Genomic DNA, 8,086 nt, shown 5'->3' on the forward strand with positions numbered 1-8,086 from the left:
TGAATAATTGAATATATTTAAACATACATTTTTTACTAAAACCTAAATGTACTCAGCACCTCTATCTTCCTTCTAAGTAAGAAAAGGACATTAGAATCTCTCATACCCTCTAATATCCTCTAACATACAAGTAATTATTGTTTAGATCTGTAGTTCTCTGTATTGTAACTTTCACAACATTACTATTATTAATTGTCTATTATTGAGTTACACTTAGATTTATCAAGATATTTTTTTCCAGATTCCTGGAACACCCAGGATTCTTGCATCATACTGCCTCCTTCTGGGTTCACTTTTCTTCTTACTGAAATTCATCTTTCAACAGTTCTTTCAGTGAGTCTGTGGGTAGTAAACTTTCTTACTCCTCATACAGCTAAAAGTGTGTTTTCTTTAGACTTCCTTCTCAGATAATAATTTTTCTAAATATAAAATTTTAGATTTATTTTCTCTCAGTACTTAGAGGCAACAATTGCATTGTTTTCAGTGTTTCATTGCTATGGCTGAGGAGTCTGCTACTGATCTAATTCAAATACCATTTTAAGTAACCTGTTCCTTGTCTCTAGTGATTCCTAAGATTTTAACTTTTTTAATGGCCATTCTATTTTCCACATTTCCCAAATTCTCTTTCGTTTTTCCCATCTCTTTTGCATCCTGAGATATTTCTTCTGTTCTAATTCATTAACTCTCTCTTTGGCTTTTTCATAATTATTATTTAGCCCATCTGTTATACTTTTTAATTTTGTGACTTTTTTATTTCTAAGATTTCCAATAGGTTCATTTTCATATCTGGCTGTTCTGCTTTCATAAACTCCTAATCTTGTTTTATGGGTGATAATTTTGCCTTTGGGGAATTTCTTTTTTTGATAGTTCTAAGCTTTAAGGTGCTTCCAGATTATTCTGTCAGCTCTCTCTCTTTGGTGATGAATTTCCTTATTTATGGATTCTATGGACTATTTCTCATGACGCCAAATGCCCTCATGTTCTTTTTGTTGGTGAGATTGTCCCTGGTACAGAGCTTCTCCTATGTCAGGCCTGCCTGTAGGGTAGAGTTAGTTACCTTACTCTTGCCTCACCCAGTTGTCTAGCCTCAAAAGAAACACATACTGCAGTCTTGCCTTGGGATTCCCACCCACCCGTTCAGGTAGCCCAATTATAGCTGCTGTGTATTGTGCCAAGATCAAAGTCCAGTCTCACACAGAAACCTGTTTCAGCTGCCAGGCATGGAGAACTAGGCTCAGATAAGTAGATGAATTTATTTCCCTGTCTTTAAACACAGGACACAGGACACAGAAGAAAGAATATAGCCCTTGTCCCCCACATTGAAGAAGAAAACTTGAACTCTATTCTCATCAGGACTGGGGCGTGTGTAGCTTTTGATCTCATAAAGGCTTTGAAGTCTTTGTCCTGTTTCCAGTCCCAGCTTCCTGAGAATTGCATGCCTTCAGGCCCTGCTTATCTCTGTCATTTCTCTCTCCATATTTGTTCATAGTCATTTTTCAAATGTTCTTTAATGTTATTATGCATTATTTAATATTTTCTCTGTCATCCCTATGTATGTAGAACAGAAGGTGGAGATTTCTATGTATACTCATTCTGTCATACCAATCGAGAAATTGTGCTTCTGTTTCTTAAATAAATTATTACTGAAGTAAACAACAAAAACTAAACTTTAATGATCTTAAAATTCAAGAAATTTGAAACTGACTCCCCGAAGCAGGATTGTAAGTGAATCATTTCTTCAATTCTTTCATCATATGGACAAACTGATAACTGTCATCATAGTGACATCTGATAATTTCAAGGTATGTGGCTTCTTCAAAGTGCTTGAGACTCACATGATTCCTGGGGGAACAGATTTAGTTTGTGTTATCTCCATTTTTCAAACAAGGAACAGTAAATGAGCTATACAACTAGTTAACTGGTCAACCCCAGATGGAGTCTTACCTTCTGTACATGAAAGCAATACTTATGATCATTCAAAGAAATATATTCCAGATCAGGGCTCATTTCAGTAGATGAATGATTCCTAAATATTAGAAAATGTTTATCAACAAAATACACACTGAAGAAATATTTTAACAGCTTTAAATGATCTAATATTATATTAAATTCTATAGCATCAACAAATATTTGAAAAATAGTCATAAATGTTATATATCCGGTCCATAGGCTATGCTTGGTATGAATAAGAATTCACAAACTTTGATGGTAACTCCATAGCAACCAGGCATTGATCCAGGCTACATCATTCACAGAGCATCCTCAGTCCCTGAAAGTTTCATCACAATATTACATAATGAAACTCTACCTGAATTTCTCAAAGAATTAAGAATCCTGATATAATTTGATTATGGTAGAATCCAAAGTGGATATCTGTATGTGTGTGTCTGTATATATCTCCTACTGACCTTCTTATAATTCCTAGAAAGTAATAAAACCAAAATAGAACTAAGATAAAAAGGAGAAAAATGTTAGACAAGGGGGAAAAGACAGAATATTCAATCTACCATCACTTTTCCAAGGCTGATAAATCTTCAACTTTAGTAATTACTAAGAGATGTTACAGAGATTTTTCTTTTTCATGAAGCCTATGCCTGAACTCATTACAGAAAAGAAGATCTTGCTGATAGGCCAGCACTTCCTTTTGTGAATATATTACATCGTTATCAGAAATTGAAATACGGTCTGGCTGTCATATTTTTTTAAAACTACTTGCAGAATAAATCTTCACAGGCAATTTGGTGGCAGCAAAGTACAGTTAACTAGCTAGAACTATCTCCACACAAGCTTTTTAATCAAATGGATAGCTTTTTTTCTCTCTTCAGGAATAAGATAGGCATAAAGTATATTTGTTATTATTCACTACAACTAACATTATTTTATTTAAATAAAATTAATTTTTCTCACTACAAAAGTAATACATGTAAATTGTGGGAAAAGAGAACTGTTTGGAGAAAAGAACTAAGTATAAAATAGCAATATTTAACACTGTTAATATTTTGTCACTTATCTTCCAGTCTTCTGTATAGTTATGTTTTTCATATCTGAGAGCATAATGTCATATACTCAGAACAAAAGAACAAGGCACGCTATAGGAAAAGACCTGAATTAGGAACGGTCCCCCCGAGTCCCCACGGAGGGGTTAGTTGGAAGACAAAGGGCTTTCACTTCTTGTTTCACAGATTGTTTCAATTTGAACACTTTTTATGTTTTACCTAAAAGAAAATTAAATTCAGTAATAGCACTATAATAAGGACTAAATGGAAAAAGTCTGTTCTTTTTATATTTAACCTATTTATAATATTCCTTCTGTCCTAAATTTGCATGGAATTATAGAAGCTGTGAATTGAGAGATTATTTTGTCTAGTCTCTATTTAATAAACAAGGAAATTAAGGCCAACAGAGGTTAAACGACTTGACAGCAAGATCACATCTCTAATCCCACTGACCTGTATGTTACCGGGTAATATTAATTTACCTTGAATAGTTAAGAGGCATGTGCATTTTATTGATCCACTTTGACATTAGTCTGGATTTGGCATAAGCACTAATCTCAGTCATCAAGGGCTTTTCCCAACAGACCAATCCAAAATAATTCTTTCATAGCATTCCATTCTTTCCCTTTGTAGCACTTATCACAAACTTTACTTATATATTTACATGTGCTTATTTATTGTTTTCCCTCCCCCAAGACTCTCAACTCCTCAGAGACTAACCTTGTAAGTGTTCTGTTGTTCATTATATACCCAGTGACTAGCAAGGTTCCTGGTGCATTATGGGTGTCAATGGCACACAGCCAGAGGTCATGAAGTTGTTCACCGTGGTTTCTTTTTGCTGCCTGGCCTTTCACAGGCACCCAAGTCACTTCAATTTATTTAATACTTACTATATTCTAGAATTTACACAATGTAAAAATCCTATCATATGAACTTTAATCTCGTAAATCAACTATATTATGATCTGTATTATACAGATGAAAAACACTGAGGCTGGAAGAGGTCAGTTAAATGTCAAAAGGTCAGAAACCCAGCAAGTGTTGGACACATGGTTCAATCTCAGATTTAATTCTGGGATCTAAGCTCTGAACCCTTAGGCTATCTGGTTGCTATTTTCCTGACTTAAATTAATGTTCAAGATTCTGTAATAGGAATGGCATTTCTTTACCCTCAATTTAAAAGTGTTCTGAGCTTCTGGATTAAAGAGAGCAGATTGAACATATGTATCTAATTTTGCACCCTCTCCAAGCCCTACTGAAATGACAGTAGAGATGTATTTTTTAAAGGCATAAAGCCATACGGATGAGGAGAATCAAAGAGAAGAGGCAGCAAATAATTTTTGGCAGCTGTAAAGCAAAAGGATAGGTGTAACCAATTTAGCAAAGCTAAGAAAACCAAGTTCTAAACTGGCAGTAGGGAAAGCCAAGAACCGATCTGATTTATACTCTACAGATTGGTGGCAGTGGGAATGAAAAGTGGGGTACAAAGAGAGCTAGTTGAGAGCGTCTCAAGAAATTGTTAGGTCATAAGATGTTCCCCTCCTGCCATCCTTGGCACAGCCAACAACTGCCCAACCCCCACCTAGGCAGAAGACCACAGTTTATTCCCTGGAGAGAGTCCCTGGACTGGGAACACCCAGGCATAGTTCAAGGCAGAAGTATCCTAATGAAAAGGAAAATTTCAATGATTGTACATCTATATGGTGAGCAGCCCATCTCCCACCAAACCCTCTTCCTCTACTCAGGTTCCAGAAGAGTGGAAGCTAAACCTTCACATGAAGTTGGGCAGGAGATGGGAGGAGCCTTCTCTAAGGAATCTAAGCCCCAGGGGAAAAGATACCGACACTGGAATTCCCCCAGTGAAAAAGCCCTAAAAGCTCATCTTACAGAGAAGAGCACAATCAGCGAGCCTCACTCATGTGCTCAGAGTCTTAACAGGTTTTAGTCCTACATGCTTAAATGTTGGAAAATGTGGAAGCTAGAGTCCAAAATAAACACAAGGAAAGCAACTTAAGGGAAACAGAATTTATACAGGAGGAAGAAAACATGCAAAGAGAAAGAAATTAGATGGAAGCTAGAAGGCAATGGAGAAATTACTTCACGATTCTGAGGAAAAACTATACCCAACTGAGAATTCTACCCCCAGGCAACTGTCTATCAAGTGAAAGGGTAAAATAAAGATATGCTCAGTATCAAACAATTCACCTCTCATAAATTCAGTCCCAAATGAGAGGGCTATCTATGAAAGAAGACATAGGATCCAAAAAAGAGGAGAATGCAAGGGGATGCCAAGAAAACCATGAATGGGCATCTCAAAGTGACCTCTGTGTAGCCAGAATAAAGGGCAGTTCACCCACATCGGAATAGGCCAGACAGCCATGAGAGATGCCTCCAGAAAATACAAACCACTAGGAAACCCAGTTTCTGAACAGTTGCATCATGTTTTAGAGAATCGGCAAATTTGGGGTTGAATAAGTTGTAAGTATTACAAAAGCAAACAAAAATTTTACCCCCATGAACAAATGAAAAGTAATCACAGTTTATTGCACGGCTCTGTATGAATAGCATTTCCACAACCCTACCATAAACAATGAATACTGGGCTAAATATAGTTAAAATGTAACTCCACTAGGACATACAGGGAAGAGGAGTAAAGAGAAGTTCTTTCTACCACAGTAAGAAGTCAATACAACCCTTAAAACTGAAAACTCAAGGAAAAATGCAAACACATTATTTAAAAATATGTAAGTAAACATTAATGAATCAGTGAAAGCATAAAGATGGTGCCTCCAGTGGGAGGATAATTGGATCAGGTGCAGGACTGTGGTGCTACTTTGTACCGCTTTTGGTTTTTTACCCTATTGCATATATAACTTAAAAAGTTAAAGCCAACAAAAATTTTGAATGTAGATAAATGTTTTTTAACAGTAAAACATGTTCATTCTTTCTCTCTCTTTCTCTCTTTCATTCTAAACCTTTTGCCAGCCCCTCCAGCCAATCAGCTGGAGAAGAGGGCCTGTTTTAAACACCAAGTTGACTTTGGTCAGTCAGTAGAACTCAATTAGACAATAAGGAGCATTTCCTTTCTAGCACTCTGTAAATGGGTCCAAATGCTGGAAATGGAAAATCAAGGTTTGTTAGGAAGCAAATGATTTATCATTCATCCCTGTGTATCTTCTCTGTAAAAGCTCTAAATAATTGTATTTGTTGATTTATGAGACTTCTTCTAGCCTTTCTTTCATTTTTATTTTTTCTTACCTTGTTATTTCCCTTGGCCAATGCCCGTGTTAATATTTGCCCCATACAAGGGGTGTTCAGCCGAAAATAGTTGTCAGTTAAACTGTGGCCTGAGCAGATGGTGAGGTGCCTTGGGGAACTCAGATTACATTTCCAAGGCGTTCTCACGTAACAGCTGTGTGCCTTTGATCAAAACACTGAGAAACACAAACCCTCACGTCCTCCTCGGCACAAAAACAGCCAGGACTCATGTTCTCTTAGGTTAGGAAAGGCATGCCAACTGCTCTAGAGGACTTCATATGCATTGAATACCCACATTTTTAGAAGATCTGCAGAGACATAGCCAGGCAAAATATAATCTCTGCAGGGTTGGGAGAGGGACCTCTGGGGTGGAGGCGAGAGGCGGGCAGGAGAGGATCTGTTTGCCTTTGTGCCTGTCATACTCTCAGCAGCTGCAACAGTGCTTGGCACCTAGTAGGGGTTCAATAGATGTCTGTAGAGTAAATTATATTGAATAAATATGCCACCGCTTGTCTGGCATGCCCTTTACTTTTATCATTCTTGCTTATTTTCAAGATCCAGTTCACCTACCTCTTGTACAGCTTTTTTGACCCACACAAACTCTTTCCTCTGTATTTATCTGTACTTTGAACAGATTTCTGTTCCTTGTTCTTATAACACAGCATTACAGTTACTTGGTTGCACATCTGTCCTCCCTATAAAACTTCTAATTCCTTCAGAGTTAAGGTTTTACCTTTATTAATGTCTTTATACCCATTCTGCCTAACATAGTGCTTCTAGATTTGTTTATTCATTTGTTCAACAGGAGTTAAGTTCCTTTTATGTTCCAGGTACTAGAATGGGCTCTGGGGATAGAGCAGCAATCAAGACACGATCCTTCCATGCCCTCAAGCTTACATTCTGATAAGGGTTGCAGACTGTTAAAGTAAGTGTGATAAGTGCAATGATGGGGGCTGTGACTGCACTGTGGAAACACACGGGAAAGGCATCCCACTCAAAATCTGAGGGACTGGAAAAAGCCTCCAAGAGGAGTCCCAAAAAAACAAAGACTACCTGAAGAATAAGTAGAAGTTGGCCAGGAAGAATGGGAATAAGTCTTCCAGGAACTATAGCAAGTTTGGGGAATGGAAGAAAGGAAAAAGGAACAGAGAAGAAGAGAGGAAGAGAGAAAGTATGAAAAGGAAGGAGGAGGGAATGGAGGAAGCAACAAAGGGAAGAAGGGGATGTTGTCTTATTTTATTTGCCTTGAAATACTTCTTGTTTCGGAAGGTGGCCTTATTTAGAGTCTCAAATTGTGAAAGGCCCCCTGTTACCCCATCTGATTTAGAGGACCTGCTTTTATCCCCAGTGACAGAATCATAGGCTATTGTAGAGTTGAAAAGGGCTTTCAATACCAAGTTCTACCTTTCTTATTCTACAAATACAAAACCTGGGGCCCACAGAAGTTAGTAATAACAATACTTTATCTCTCATTTTACAAAGCATTTTCACCCCTACTCAGTTTGAATAATAGCCCTATGAAGCAGCATCATTCTTTTTCAGAAAACATATCAGGAAACTGAGGCTCAAAGGGAATTAGTGGTAAAGCTGGAAGCCAGGCCTCTGGTGTCATATCCAATTCTTATTCTGCCACACACAGCTCCTCTACCGAAGTCACGCCATTAGGAACAGAGCCACCAGTAGACTTGATTCTTCATCCAAAATTCCATCCAAAAGTCAAGAGTGTTCTGACACCTGATACTGACTGACCACTTCTGATTATTCCTCTTTTGCCAAATGACTCATTTGCCAATAGCATGGGAGACCCTAAAATTATTGGGGTTTACTTGGTAT

At 37.5% G+C, this 8,086-nt stretch overlaps 1 long non-coding RNA gene across 1 annotated transcript; it reads right to left on the minus strand.

The window, feature by feature from the left end:
* Positions 1–1,731: 1,731 nt before the first annotated feature.
* On the minus strand, positions 1,732–6,292 carry LOC130680444 (uncharacterized). The gene is made up of 3 exons (XR_008993474.1): positions 6,254–6,292; positions 1,945–2,026; positions 1,732–1,842 (listed from the first exon to the last, which is right to left on the minus strand). It is a non-coding gene; the product is annotated as an uncharacterized LOC130680444 (long non-coding RNA).
* Between the last annotated feature and the right edge of the window lie 1,794 nt (positions 6,293–8,086).

Source organism: Manis pentadactyla, chromosome 13, assembly GCF_030020395.1.
Source record: "Manis pentadactyla isolate mManPen7 chromosome 13, mManPen7.hap1, whole genome shotgun sequence".
Taxonomy (NCBI): Eukaryota; Metazoa; Chordata; class Mammalia; order Pholidota; family Manidae; genus Manis; species Manis pentadactyla.